The following is a 15,410-nucleotide window of genomic DNA, read 5'->3' as shown; positions in this document are numbered from 1 at the left end:
AACATTTAACACATTAGCCGGATGATGGGACTACTACTGTCCCATCATTGGCTAATGTGTCAATCACTGTCATGGTAGCAGGCATCGCCAGATGGGACTTGTAGTCCCATCGGACGATGCTTGCACAGACCCCCGGACATCAGCACAACCCCCGGCAGGCCGGCACAGCCCCCCGGCAGGCCGGTACAGACCCCCACAGGGTGCACAGACCACCAGCAGGCCGGCACAGCCCCCCGGCAGGCCGGTACAGACCCCCACAGGGTGCACAGACCACCGGCAGGCCGGCACAGCTCCCCGGCAGGCCGGTACAGACCCCGGGCAGTCCACACAGCCCCCCGGCAGGCCGGCACAGCCCCCCGGCAGGCCGGCAGAGACCCTCGGAAGGCCGGTACAGACCCCCACAGGGTGCACAGCCCCCCGGCAGGCCGGCACAGCCCCCCGGCAGGCCGGTACAGACCCCCACAGGGTGCACAGACCACCGGCAGGCCGGCACAGCCCCCCGGCAGGCCGGTACCGACCCCGGGCAGTCCACACAGCCCCCCGGCAGGCCGGCAGAGACCCCCGGTAGGCCCGAAATGACGGCGCATCATGATGCGCACACACCGCGCATCATGATGACGTCAGGCCGTCAATCAACTTTGAACTTCCGATTCCGATGCCGAATTCCGATATTGAAAAAATATCGGAAGTCAGTATCGGAATTCCGATACAGCAAGTATCGGCCGATACCCGATACTTGCGGTATCGGAATGCTCAACACTAGTTATAGGAAGTGATGGATTGCAATTATTTATTCAAAAGATTGTGGAACCAAATATTAAGTTGAGGATGCCAACAATTTTGCCTGAGTCATTTTTGGGGTTTTGTGTAATATTATGTCCAAAATTATTTTTTCCTCTGTTTATATTGTTCAATTACACACAAAGAACATGTGCATAACAAAACATGTGGTCACAAGGGGGCATTCTCTGCCTCTGGAGGAGAGATTTTTCCACCAACATAGAAGAGGATTCTTTACTGTTAGGGCAGTGATAATCTGAAATTCCTTGCCTGAGGACGTGGTGATGGTGAACTCAGTTGAAGGGTTCAAGAGAGGCCTGGATATCTTCCTGGAGCGTAATAATATTGTATCTTACAGTTCTTAGGTTCTTTAGAAGGACGTTGATCTGGGGATTTATTCTGACGGAATATAGGCTGAACTGGATGGACAAATGTCTTTTTTCTGCCTTGCTAACTATGTTACTATGTGTGTGATGACACAGCATTTTATCTTATTTAACCAGATGTCTATTTTCAGTAAGCCAGGAGGAATAGACTGTTATCTATATGTTGAGTTTTGAATATATGTGTTTGCTATTTGGTTGGGCAAGAAAACACAGACTTTTGCTGTTATAAGCCTGAAATAATCTTTTCAGTTGACGTTTGTTAAAACATATTGTGCTGTTATCCTTGATGACATAAATGTAGGTAAATTAATTGAATGTTTGCTGATATGTTGATTACATATTTTCCGGGCCAGCCAGATTGTTTACTTGCAAAACAGAGGAGGAAAAACTATGCAAATAGATTAAATAGTCAAACAATGCAAGTTAATCTCATCACATCTTTCCTCTTGACCTCTGGATGCTGGCTTGAAGGACAACAGTTGTGAGCTATATAAGTGGGATATGCCTCTAACAATATACATCCAGACAGCCAAACATCCAAAAAAGAGACTCTTTACAAGAGAGCAGCCAAGACATCATGGCTCCATTACGAGGGGCAAAGATTTAACATTATACAGGATGTCAGCTTTGGGGACCACGGCCCTGGCTGAAAGAATACAGATCAGCTACAATGACAATCACCGAACCCATGGATACATTTGGGGTAGTCAGGATTTGGACCCATCAGTCACCTGAGCCTCATGGATACACTTGTGAAAGCCAGGTTACAACCCTCCAGTCACCTGGTCCTGTAACTCAATATATTGTCATTTTCCTAGGCTAAGCTTTCCTCTGTGTGTGTGCAACAAGTGGGATAGTCGGCCCTGGAAGCTCTGAAGTCAAAGCTGCTCTTATCCCGGCGAGTCAGCTGAAGGGTGAAGGAAGACTGTAATTTGCACCATCTTGGGTATTTTGCTGGGTCTGTTCTACATTTTATTTGCCTGTTGTGTGCCACACTGTTTTCCTCTCACCCTGTGTTGTCTGAGTAGTGTTCTGCCCATGGCAATAGGAGAGCGGGCATTCGGTGGCATGATCCCTGGTCCATGGGGTTTCGGCTAGTGGATCAGGGCACCCGTTGACCCCCGTGTCTTCACAATGTGTAAGTGCAATAATTTTCTGAGAGAAATACTTCATTTTCTGGAACAATTTGAAGTATACCAACACTTTTGGCCAAGAATTTATGAATATAGTATAGTTTATGTATGGTAACTGTGTATAAAGTCAGGGAAAGGTGAAAATATCAAGTGATTCAACTACTTTCAATTTCATGTTTATATTTTGTGTCTTGATTACAATGAAGAGGGAGAATAAATAATTACTCCAAAGAGTTCTAACTAAGTGATGCGAGGAAAAAGAAATGGCACAATTTGCTGACACGCTGTCTCTCTCATGGTACATTGCCTTCACAACATCTTCTTCTTTCCATACTTGACCCCCTGATCACACTGTGTCCTCACACTGTGTTTCCCCTATACTGCTCTGTCCTTACTGTGCCCCCTCCTCACACTGTCCCTTCCATACTGTAGCCTCACATTGTCCTCCATGCTGGCACCACTCTAAACTCCTTCTCACACTACTCTGTATAATCTACCTAGTTACACTTTTTTCCCCTTATACTGTCCTCTCATACATTTTTCCACCATACTGTCCCCTCATTATTCCCCACTGTGTCACACATTCCCACCTCCCCATACTATCACCTCACACTTCACCCTCAAAATAATGTCTACTCCCACATTTCCTCTCATACTGTCTCCTCGTACATTCCCCATCTATACACTCTCCTCATACATACCCCCACTGTCTCCATATACTATCGCTTCACATATTCCCCCCGCCTATACTGTCTCCTCACACATTCCCACTGGCAAATATTGTCTTTTCCCATATACCCCATTTACCCTATGGTCTACTCACATATTTCCTTCCGACCTATCCATACTGCCTCTTCACACATTTCCTCCCCATACTGTCTCCTCACACATCTGCATTAATTAGGTAATAGGCTCCATTTAAAGTTAATTTCTCAAGATGAGTTTTGATGAGATTTTGACTCTGTGTTCTTTTGCAGCCAAAAAATGTGTTGACTTACACTTCCTGGAAAAGTGGGCGGGATTTATAGAAATCTCTTGCCCACATGTTTTTTTTTCCCTGCAAAAAATGGCTTGTGGTGCGTGTTTAAAATCCACAAAATGTAATTTTCTCTTGTAGGTATACTGAATTTTATGTGCACGTTTTTCCCATAGAAATGCATTAGATCCAGAAAATCTGCAAGTAAAAAATGCATATGCATTTTTAGTGTAGTTCTGCTGCAGAAACCCACTACAAATATATGTAATCCAGTATCAAAACCATAGCAGTTTTATTTAACCCTTTTACGACCAATGACGGACAAAGCATGCCATGAGTGAGTGTCAGTTCCCTCATCGTGCAAATCGTCTCTTCAGAGAGGAAGAGGACTCCTCACCTTGGCATGTCAGGCTTGACATGTCACTCTCTGCAAGGAGAAATATTATTACCACCCTCCGGATCTTGGTCAGATGTTTCTCACCTAGCCAAACCAGATCTCACACTTTGCACTGACAACGGTCAGTACCCTGAAACACAGTGTCTGCAAATTGAGGTTGTGGCTTTGGCTTTCTTTTATCCTAAGTCATGTGGCAAGGCTCCTTAAAGCGTTGATATTGACTTTTAGAATTGCTACTTTCAATAGGTGACACTAGAGTTTTAGTCCTCTTCCTCTCTGAATAGAGAATTTGCATATTTCCCAGAGAAGCATTGAAAAGCTTAAAAGTTTTGTCACCTTGACATGACAGGCTGCACAAGGAGAAATGTTACCTCTTGGTTCCGGCATCATGACGTGCTATGTTCTTTGTGACTTAAAACTGTCACCATATGTAAACATGCAGATACACTCATGATCACCGCAGAGCTTGGCACAGCTAGCGGTCAAGCTCCTGCAGTAACAACCAGGGATGGTGCCAGCACCACCCCAGACTGTTTTACCCCCTAAATGCTGCAATCAAGAGCAGCAATCAGAGCATGGTCTAAGAAGTTTCTGTCAGTGCAGCACTAACAGGCATAAAGCATTGCAATGCTTTATACCAGCAATCAAAGTGAAAGTCCCATAATGAGACAAACTAAAAAAAAAAATTAAAAAAGAAAAAAAAATTGTTAAAAAGTTAAAAAATTTACAAAATAATAATAAATACATATATATATTATACCCATAAATAAGTATTTTTATGTAAAAAAAAATAAAAAAGTTGACATATTTGGTATCATTGCATCCAGAATGACCTGACCTATAGATCTGTCACACTAGTTAACCCCTAAAGTGAACATCGGAAAATATAAAAATTTAAAAATGGCAAATTATGGTTTTTCATCATACTACTGAAAAAAAGTGAAATAAAAGTGATCAAAATGACTAATGTAAATAAAAATGGAATTGCTGAAGACGTCATCTTGCCCACAAAAAACAAGTTCCCATACAGCTCAATCAGTGGAAAAAAAGAAAAGTTACAACTCTCAGGATATAGAGATCCAAAAACAAGATTTTTTTCAATAAAATAGTTTTAATTGTTCAGAAGCGTCAAAAGATCAAAGAATTATAAAAATTTTGTATTGCTGCAATTGTACTGACCCAAAGAATAAAGCTGCCTTATCACTTTTATGGTGAATGGCATAAAAATAAAAAAAGGTTCCGAATTGCCGATTTTTGTTCCTTCTGCCTTCCAAATATCCGAATAGAAAGCAATAAAAAAGCTTAAGAACCTGCAGTCAATTGCAGTGTTGAGGCTGAAGTACCAGCAGTGTAGAATTGCAATGTTTATGCTGAAGAACCTGCAGTGGAGAATTTTAATGTTGAAGCTGAAAAAACTGCAGTGGAGAACTGCATTGTTGAGACTGAAGAATCTAAAATGGAGAATTGCAATGCTGATGCTTTCCTGACAGTGTTTGAAAAGGTCACCGAGAGGGAGAAACTTCTGCCAGAGCAGTGGGCACAGGTAGTGGTGCCGTACTTGATGGGGGAACCCCAGAAATTATACTATGATTTAGCTTTGCAGGATGCTAAAGAGATTGGCAAGCAAAAAATGGAGATTCTTGCACACTTGGGGGTAACAATGACTCTTGAGGTTTCACTGTTGGGCGTATCACCAGGACAAACCACCGCGCACCGCGCAAATTTTTGGCCGATCGCACCTAGTCCAGAAGTGGCTGCAGGAAGAGTCCTCTACACCTACACAGATGATAGAACTCGTGGTGATGGACCGGTTTTTGCACTCCCTGCCAAGACCTGTGCAGTCTTGGGTTGCCCAGTAATGCCAGTGAACTAGTCGGACTGGTCGAGAGATATCAGGCGATGGAAGATTCCATGGGGAAGCAGCCCAATCCAGATACATATAAAACTAACTGAACACTAGAATAGAATGAAAACCATGATACAAAGATCTAGTTCATTAATGACAAAAGTTTATTTAGAACACCAATGATAAACATTAAAACTCGACATGATAAAAACATTTAAACAAGGGGAGCAGGCTATTACACATAACATAAACATGATCTTTAATAATAAGAAGAAGCAGGAGAGATTAATTACCAAAAAGTATTAATTTGATAAAGTGCTGCTAATTAATCCAAATGGTGTTGGAAAAAAAGAAAAATTCATAACCATAAATATCTATATTAATTTAATAAAGTGCTGTACATGCAATTAATCCAAATGGTGTTGTAAAAACTATGTAAACAAATGCTCAATACATATCAAGCAGCATGTGTAAAAACCGCAAAGTGCATAAATAAATCTAATAGTCTATGAAGAACTCCATGGAAATTAAGTATAAGGTAAGTATTCTAACCAGGATTCATTTTATGTATGGTGTCACTGCTACGCCCCACTCCAACGCGCGTTTCACACGTCGCTTCTTCAGAGAGTGATAATGGTGGGAGTGCCACAGAAGAGTTAATATGATGAGGGGTTCCTATAGGCGTGGTCCTCTGTATGTGACAGAGGACATCATTCAACTCATTTTGAGCTGAATTAGGCGGAGTGATTGATATAAGGGATTTTTGTTACCTTCTTTTTGTAAAATCAAATAACCGCTAAGTGGGAAAAAAAAAAAAAAAAAAATCCCCGAATGTGCACGCATGAATGAATTTGATGAATTTGCACCATTCTGTGAAGATTGCAGAGGAGTTCTAGGGGTACTGAGTCAAGGGGCAGAGCCCTACAGAATTTTTTCATGGACTCCTAATGTTGTTACCTTTCCAGTTCTAGTGCAAGGTCCAGGACGGGTACTTTACAGATATTTCAATCTGCATCTGAGATTGAATGAATTGAGTAATGATATAACTCGTGTTATATGTGGCATGACATTGGTAAGTTTTCTGGAATCATTTGGCCAGGCAAGGGCAAGGCGTGGATACTCACATTATACAGTTATTTGCCCATACAGTGAAGTTCAATGGTCACCAGAGATTGATGAGGGTTTTGAGGAGATTGATTCTGATTAAGTCTAAAGAACTAAGGAATTCTGTGAAAGATATTACAGTCTGATGGGAGGGGGGAATGATACCGCTGGGCAATTTTTCTTCTCCCTTCCCTCTTATCTTTTATCTCTGCTGAATACGAGCTGCGCTCAAAATTCTCTGTAATTCTAACCTCAAGGTACGCGCTGAAAGATTTGTGGTTTGTTTAAAGCAACAGTGCTGTACAAAGAGGGGAGGAAAGAAACTGTGCCTATTTTAAGAAAAATTGTGGAAGATTGTTTGATCTTCAGTGTGATTGAATGATTGGTAAAAGATTCATCTGCTTCAAGTCAAATGATTGATGCATAGCTGACTGTGGATCCACAGAGGAGGTAGCCGACTGTATGGCTGATAAAGTGGGTTAGAGGCCTATCACACCTGGGCCTTCTTACTTTAGTCAGCGGGTTTTATTGTTGTGGGTGAGAGGCGAGGGCAAGGAGCCCTCTGGATATACCTTGGCAGGCTCGCTCTGACTTGCTAAGTGTGGCCTGTAAGACAGAGGTCCAGGCACACTGAGAGGGCATTTCAGAATAAAGGTGAGCTGTCTAAAGTTGAAATAGCCTTCCCACAACAATCCATAGAGCTGGGCTGGAAGGATGCAGGCCTGATCCTATTCTAGCCAGCTGATCTAACGGGTGAGAGGCAGAGAGCCTTCCCACTACATCCTGTAGGTCTACCGGGTGAGAGGCAAGGAGCCTTCCCGCTACACCTTGGCAGGCTCTCTCTGACTTGCTAAGTGTGGCCTGTAAGACAGAGGCCAAGGCACACTGAGAGGGCATTTCAGAAGAAAGGTGAGCTGCCGGTAGAAAAAGGTTGAAGCCATGGGCAACTTTTTCTGTATACGATCGGTGCCCCCAATGGGATCCAAGACAGCTATGCAGATTGCGAAAGACAGAGAAGGAATGGAAGCAGTTAATGATGTGAGACCAATATTTAAAAAGGCGAAAATGCCAGAGTGTGGATGTTTGGATGTACAAAAATGGCACAGTTTCAGAGAGGAGAATAGGGGGTGGATAAAAGACAAAAAGAAAGAGCAACAAGTGAATAAATGGTGTCGTGTGGCAGAAGAAATACAACAGTATGGATATAAAGAGACTACAGTAGGAAGTAGGGTGTATTATGACTGTTTCGATACACAAAGATCTATGACTGCTAGCGCCCCACCTCTGCATCATCAGAGACTGAGACAAGACAGTTGGACTTGTAAACACTGTGGTCAGCCAAACATAGGCTGGAGAATCACTTGTATGACCTGTACTGCAACCCGACCTAAGCAAATTGCACTAAATCCTGTCCGGACAAGATCACATGTAGTGACAGAGGAAGCTGACTCACTAGAGAGAGCATTGACTTTTGGGGAAGAAGCTAGCAGTGGGCCCGAGGAAGAAGAAGCTAGGGAGCAGCATGTCACGCCCACCGATCATCCAGTGACCTCCACGACCAGACCCATGACTAGAGAAGTACCCACAGCGAGACCGAAAAGGGTGACTAGAATAAGACAGATACAGGAGTATTATCCCTGGAGCCCCTCTGATCAGCTGGCTATGTTAAAACAATTGCCTAACCCTGAAAACCAACCATTCCCATTTTATAGACAACTAAAGGAAATACAGCGGGCATATAAGTGCACCTGGGCAGACCTAGAGAGCTTGGTGAGTTCAAAGGCAGGTGACGTACTAGGACACATAATTAAAACACATACAGATATGACAAAGGATCAAGCTCTGGGCATGGATGATAAATCTGCACGGTCTGGGGAGACATACTGTGAATCACTAAAACAATGGGCCATAGTGAAACAATCAGAGCAGTCCGTTCTCCTGACTGATGTGACACAGCAAAAAGGAGAGAGTGTGGAGATGTACTTTGGACGGTTACAGCTGAAATGGGCAGACATGGGGTACAGTCCAATAAGCCCACTTGACGTTAAGATACTGGTAAATGCATTCATTGACGGTATGAGCAAAGGTTTACGAGATGCAGTACAGACAGCCAGACCTGAATGGAGAAATGTAGATCCAACAGACCTCCTAAAGGTGGCAAAAGGAGTTGAACAGACTAGGACAATAAGACGACCTGTCATGTATGCTGGAACACAAGGAAAACAGTTGAGACGTAGCAAGGGACCTAAGGACATGGAAACAGTGAAGTGCTGGAATTGTGGTGAGAATGGGCACTATGCCAGCCATTGCAGAAACCCTGTAATGGAAAATAAGCAGACCAATCTTCCACCTCCCTCGCATACAGACTAGGAAACTGGCAACCCAGTGACAAATGTGTGCCCTGTTCTTGTCCCCTCCGGACCTGGTCCTGCCTTGATGACCACCATAACAATGCCGGGAGGGAAAGAGGCAGAATTTTTGATTGACACTGGGGCAGCCGGGACTGTGGTACACAGAGACTTGATAATGCCAGACATGATTACTAATGAGATTGTGGAATGTGTGGGGGTAGAGGGGCAAGTGACAGAAGCCCCTATGACTAAACAAATAAGACTAAAATTACGAGATAGCCAAGAGGTGCTTACAAAACTTATTGTTAGTGACAATACCCCTATGAATTTACTGGGAGCAGATGTGCTGAGTGCAATCCAGGACACCATACAGTACTCTACAGAGGGTATTACAGTCACAAGTCCCCTCTCAGATAAACATTTGTGTAAGATTGCGGCAATGGTGTATATGACAAAAGCGGTGAAACTAACACCTGACACCAAAATGCCTGAGGATGAGGAAATGGGAAAAGTGCCCGACACTGTTTGGGCAAGAGGAAAAACTGATGTGGGTCGGCTGCCCATTCCCCCTGTCATGATTAAATTGAAAGAAGGAACCACTCCTCCTTGTTTAAAGCAATACCCCTTGAGCCTGGCCAAATCAATGGCCCTGAGCAGAGATATTGAAGAGTATGTTAAGGCAGGGGTTCTGGTGCAAAAATCTTCCCCCTGCAATACCCCTTTGTACCCCATTAAGAAAAAAGGACCAAAGGGTTCCCCTGACACTTATCGGATGGTTCATGACTTAAGGGCTATTAATGATGTTACGGAAAGTGTGACGTCCATTGTCCCTAACCCACACACAATACTGTCACAGATCCCAGCAACAGCAACATGTTTCACAGTCATTGATTTGGCGAATGCATTCTTCTCTGTACCCCTGCACCCTGACTGTCTGTATCTTTTTTCCTTTACTCATGAAGGTAAACAATATTGTTGGACAGTCCTCCCACAAGGAGGAAAAAACTCCCCTACCATCTATTCAACAGCAATGGCAGGGGTCCTTGAGCAATGGCAACCACCTCATCCACAGGTAGTACTTTTGCAGTACGTGGATGACCTTTTGCTCTGCTGCCCGGACCAGACATCCTGCAAGGAAGCTACAGTTTCCTTGCTATGTTTTTTAGCAGAAAAGGGTTGCAAGGTCTCACGTGACAAATTACAGTATTGCAAACAAAAGGTGACATTTTTGGGACATTGTATTGCCGAAGGTACGAGACACCTGACTGAGGACAGAAAACAGGCAATTCAAAATCTCCCTCTACCCAGGTCACATCAGCATCTACGCACCTTCCTAGGTTTAGTGACCTACTGCAGGCCTTGGATAAGGTCTGCTTCACAAATGATGCAACCACTTTATGACTGCTTGTCATCAGACCCATATGACCTCACTCAAGAAGCAATTGATTCCTTCCATTCTCTCAAACTGCTCATTGTGTCAGCCCCGGCCTTAGGCATTCCAAATTATGACCAGCCATTTTTCTTGTTTTGCACGGAGCAGGGAGGACATGCTACCGCAGCACTGACACAACAACATGGAGGGAAACAGAGACCAATAGCTTACTACTCAGCACAATTAGACCCAGTGATCCGAGGGTCACCTACGTGTGTCCGTGCAGTAGGAGCAGTGGCACTGCTACTAGGAAAGGCATGTGAGATCACATTGACGTTTCCTTTAACAATCTATTCCCCACATGACATCCATGCCATACTCGTACAAGTTCAACCGAAACATCTGTCTATGGCCAGACAGCTGCGACTTGAGTGTGCTCTACTAATTCCTGAGTAGGTCACCCTCAAAAGGTGTAACGTTCTGAATCCAGCCACCCTCCTGCCTGTGGATTCAGAAAAGGGGGAATTGGTGACCATTTTAGCAAGTGAGGAAGAATACTTTGACATGACACATGAACATGACTGCATGGAACTAATGAGTCAGGAGACAGTTGGGCTTGCACACGTTCATGAAAAACCTGTTCCTAATGCAGACTTTGAGTTTTTTGTAGATGGCTCCAGATACCACCAGGATGGATGATTCTACACTGGATATGCAGTAGTATCCCCACATGAGGTAATCCAAGCTGAACCACTCTCTCCTCACATGTCGGCGCAGGAGGCAGAGTTGAAGGCACTCACTGAGGTGTGTAGAGCCACTGCAGGTAAAGTCGCTAATATTTACACTGATTCGAATTATGCATGGGGAATAGCCCATGATTATGGCCCTATCTGGAGAAGCAGAGCGTTCCTTACATCAGCCGGTAAGCCCATTAAAAATGCAGAGCTGGTGAAACAATTGATGGAGGCTTTGATGTTACCAGTCCAGGTTGGCATTGTCAAGGTAAAAGCACACGCAAAAGGTGACTCCGTGGAGGTAGAAGGCAACAGAAGGGTGGACGAGGCTGCTAAAGTAGCAGCCAGGCGGCCTAGGAAGCAGTGGACGGTGGCGGGGAGTCAGCATATTCCAGCCACACTGAGCTTAGATGTCCTGAAATCTCTCCAGCAACAGGCTGCCCAAACAGAGAAGGAACACTGGGGGAGACTGGGAGCTGAGCTGAACTCAAATGGAGTATGGGAGAATAAGGATAAGTTGTGTCTACCGAAGTCCCTGTTTCTGATTATGGCGCAAGCAACACATGGCCCCACGCACGCCTCCAAAAGTCACATGTGTGCCATGGTAGATGCCTTCTGGATCGCTCCTGGTTTCAGTTACGCAGCCGCGAAACTTGTACAATCATGCCTCATCTGTGCACAGCACAACCCAGGTAAGACAGTAAAAGTCCCTAAGAAAGCGACACCTAGGCCTCTCTACCCGTTTCAGAGACTGCAGATTGATTACATACAGCTACCAAAGGTAGGAGTGTATGAATATGTCCTAGTATGTGTAGATCTCTTCTCTGGTTGGCCGGAAGCCTATCCGGTAAAATCTGCAACTGCTAAAACAACTGCAGACAAACTGATGAAAGAACTGATCTGCAGGTATGGTGTCCCAGAAACCATAGAAAGTGATAGGGGTACACACTTCACGGGAGAAATAATGAGGGAAGTCATGCAGGCCCTGGGTGTACAGCAAGCATTTCATACACCATATAGGCCACAAAGTAGTGGGAAGGTAGAAAGACTAAATGGGACACTTAGTCCGGTTTCACACTAGCGCATTTTCAACGCGCGCACGGCCGGGGGTAGCTCCGCCCCCGATCCGGCTCTCTGCCCGGCGTGCCCGCCCCTTCCTTGTAGCGCCGCCTCCTAGCGGACGGCGGCGCCTGCGATCGGCGCACCCTATCTTTAGCATAGGGTGCGCCGATCGTGCGCAGGCCGTGCGCTAGTTGCGCTTTGACCTGCGCTGCGCACTTTTGACGGTGCGCCGTGCGCGCCAAAATCCGAAAAGTTTGATTTTGGCGCGCACGGCGCACCGTCAAAAGTGCGCAGCGCAGGTCAAAGCGCAACTAGCGCACGACCTGCGCACGATCGGCGCACCCTATGCTAAAGATAGGGTGCGCCGATCGCAGGCGCCGCCGTCCGCTAGGAGGCGGCGCTACAGGCAAGGGGCGGGCACGCCGGGCAGAGAGCCGGATCGGGGGCGGAGCTACCCCCGGCCGTGCGTGCGCATAAAATGCGCTAATGTGAAACCAGCCTTAGGCCGGCCCGCCCCTTGCCTGTAGCGCCGCCTCCTAGCGGACGGCGGCGCCTGCGATCGGCGCACCCTATCTTTAGCATAGGGTGCGCCGATCGTGCGCAGGTCGTGCGCTAGTTGCGCTTTGACCTGCGCTGCGCACTTATGACGGTGCGCCGTGCGCGCCAAAATCCGAAAAGTTCGATTTTGGCGCGCACGGCGCACCGTCAAAAGTGCGCAGCGCAGGTCAAAGCGCAACTAGCGCACGGCCTGCGCACGATCGGCGCACCCTATGCTAAAGATAGGGTGCGCCGATCGCAGGCGCCGCTGTCCGCTAGGAGGCGGAGCTACAAGGAAGGGGCGGGCACGCCGGGCAGAGAGCCGGCTCGGGGGCGGAGCTACCCCCGGCCGTGCGCGCGCTGAAAAAGCGCTAATGTGAAACCGGCCTTAAACTGAAAATTCAAAAGGCCATGGCAGACACAGGAAAGAGCTGGGTGGAGTGCTTGCCTCTTGCACTCTTTTCAGTCAAACATACTCCAAATAGAAAGACAGGCTCCCTTTGAAGTCCTGTTTGGTAGTGCACCAAAGACTGGTCTGTACTTCCCACAGGTGCTACAAATGCAACAAGGTGCTATGACAGCCTACGTCCAGGCCTTGCAGGAAAGACTTAATGTGGTGCATAAACATGTGTTCTCATCCATTCCAGATCCTAATGCCAGTGCAGATGTGCATCAGCTGAATCCAGGTGATTGGGTGGTTATACGCAGGCACGTGAGAAGGAGCCTGGACCCACGATTTGACGGCCCCTTCCAAGTCCAGCTGACCACATCCACCTCAGTAAAACTTGAGGGAAAGCCCACCTGGATCCACGCCAGTCACTGCAAGAAGGTCCTGTCAACAGCAGAATGACTGTTCTCCTCATCACCTTGCTGGCAGTGACAGGGTTACTGCACTCTACAGAGACACAGGACAAACTCTTAAATGTTGACTGGGACAACAAACTTATTCGGCATCATGCTCTTCTTATAAAGGACATGGAAGGACAGAAACCGAAGGACTGCTGGATCTGTACCCACAGCCCAGTATCTGCAAGGACTATGCCGTACTTGGCCTTACCTCTGGAGCCATGGGAGGTATTAACCCCACACTGCATACACAATGAGACTTGGACTCAATCTAGGTTTTGGGGAAAAGATGTGCCCCGTGATATATCTGCCTCATTGGCTATAATCGGATGGGCCACTAATCCCTGGTTTCAGTTTAATATAACGCGGCCTAAGGTACAAATGTGGTGGCGGGAATATGACTCAGATGTCGGAAATATGGTCGCCAGGAGGAGGCCTGAAATCCCTCACTCAGACCCTATTCCCAATGATGGACTGTGGTTCAGTCTTCAACACACTGGAGCAGACACCTGTGGTGAGGACAATAATTGCTTCCGCATATACACTCATGATCAAACACAGGTTAATGAGACGGTGTACCAGGATGGTATTGAAGGCTGTAAAGCATCTACGGGTAAAATAATAAGGAAAGAAAGGGGTAAATGTACATCTGGTATAAGGGGAAAACAAATGAATAATACTTGGTGTGCCCATAAGCCTATGTCAGGACTTTTGAGTTTATACCAATGTATACAGACCCCTGGTCACGTTTGTGTTCTCCCTGATGGAGTATTCTTGGTTTGCGGACATCGAGCCTACAGGTGGGTGAGCCCGGACATAAGAGGGGTCTGCACTCTTGCCAAACTAACACCAGCCACTTTCATAGTTCCTCATAGTAAAATAGACACTGCAGCAGTCCCAATTCACACTTTGTATAAAAGGGCTGCAGATAATAAGCCCCGGCCAAATGGTAGGCCGCATCTAGTAGAAATGGGGATAACAAATAAAATATTCAGTAGTATGCTAATATACCCCTTCATAACACAAATGTGGGATAAATTAGTGGAAGCTACCGACTACCTGGACGATCAGATTTTCCAGATTCTTGAAGTTCTTAATGAAACTAATACAATACAGAGACAATTAATCATAGTTACTAACCAGCATACTATAGTACTAGATTACCTAACAGCAAAAGAAGGAGGAATGTGTCAGATAATTGGTCCCACCTGTTGTAATTATATCGACCCTGCTGGCAATCTCCAGATCAGGGCCAGTATAGACAAAATAGGTGAACTTAGAGACCAATGGTTAAAGCAGCACAGTGCAAACAGAGACTCCTGGTGGGGTAACACATTCTCTTTCCTAAATCCAGCAAATTGGTTTAATGGCTTAGCAGGATGGATTTTTGGCATTTTGCAGACTTGTATGCAAATTTTGTTGTTTTGCTTATTGTTTTATGTAACCGTAAAAGCGCTAATATATGTATTACTTAAGCTACTGAATAATGTATGTGTGGAAAAAAAATCTAAGGCTGAACCTTCTGTAGTGTATCATAGACCCCAGGTAGCCATTGCTGATGGGGAAGGTGAGTGTCCACACTGAGGGTGGATGGGCGGAGCAGGTAGGAAGCCCCCTTATGGGTACTAGACCCATGAGACAGTAGCTCCTTTGTGGACATCAGCTGACCCTGTGGCAAAGGTTATACCATTTACAAAAGGGGGAAATTGATATAGAAGAGTTAATGGGTTGCTTTTATATCCCTTTAAATGCCTTTAAGACTTCAATTGCCTTTTGCCTTATTATTGCTAGAATTATTCTTATGTAGACTAGTAGTCTCTGTCTTCAAGGAAACTATACTTGTTATCATATTTGTTCTCAACAACATGTTCTGGGTATATTGTAAA

Source organism: Dendrobates tinctorius, unplaced genomic scaffold (genome assembly GCF_039654945.1).
Source record: "Dendrobates tinctorius isolate UK_male_01 unplaced genomic scaffold, ASM3965494v1 ptg000263l, whole genome shotgun sequence".
Classification (NCBI taxonomy): Eukaryota; Metazoa; Chordata; class Amphibia; order Anura; family Dendrobatidae; genus Dendrobates; species Dendrobates tinctorius.
The sequence above is the reverse complement of the archived record's forward strand: the minus strand, read 5'-3'. Positions refer to the sequence as shown.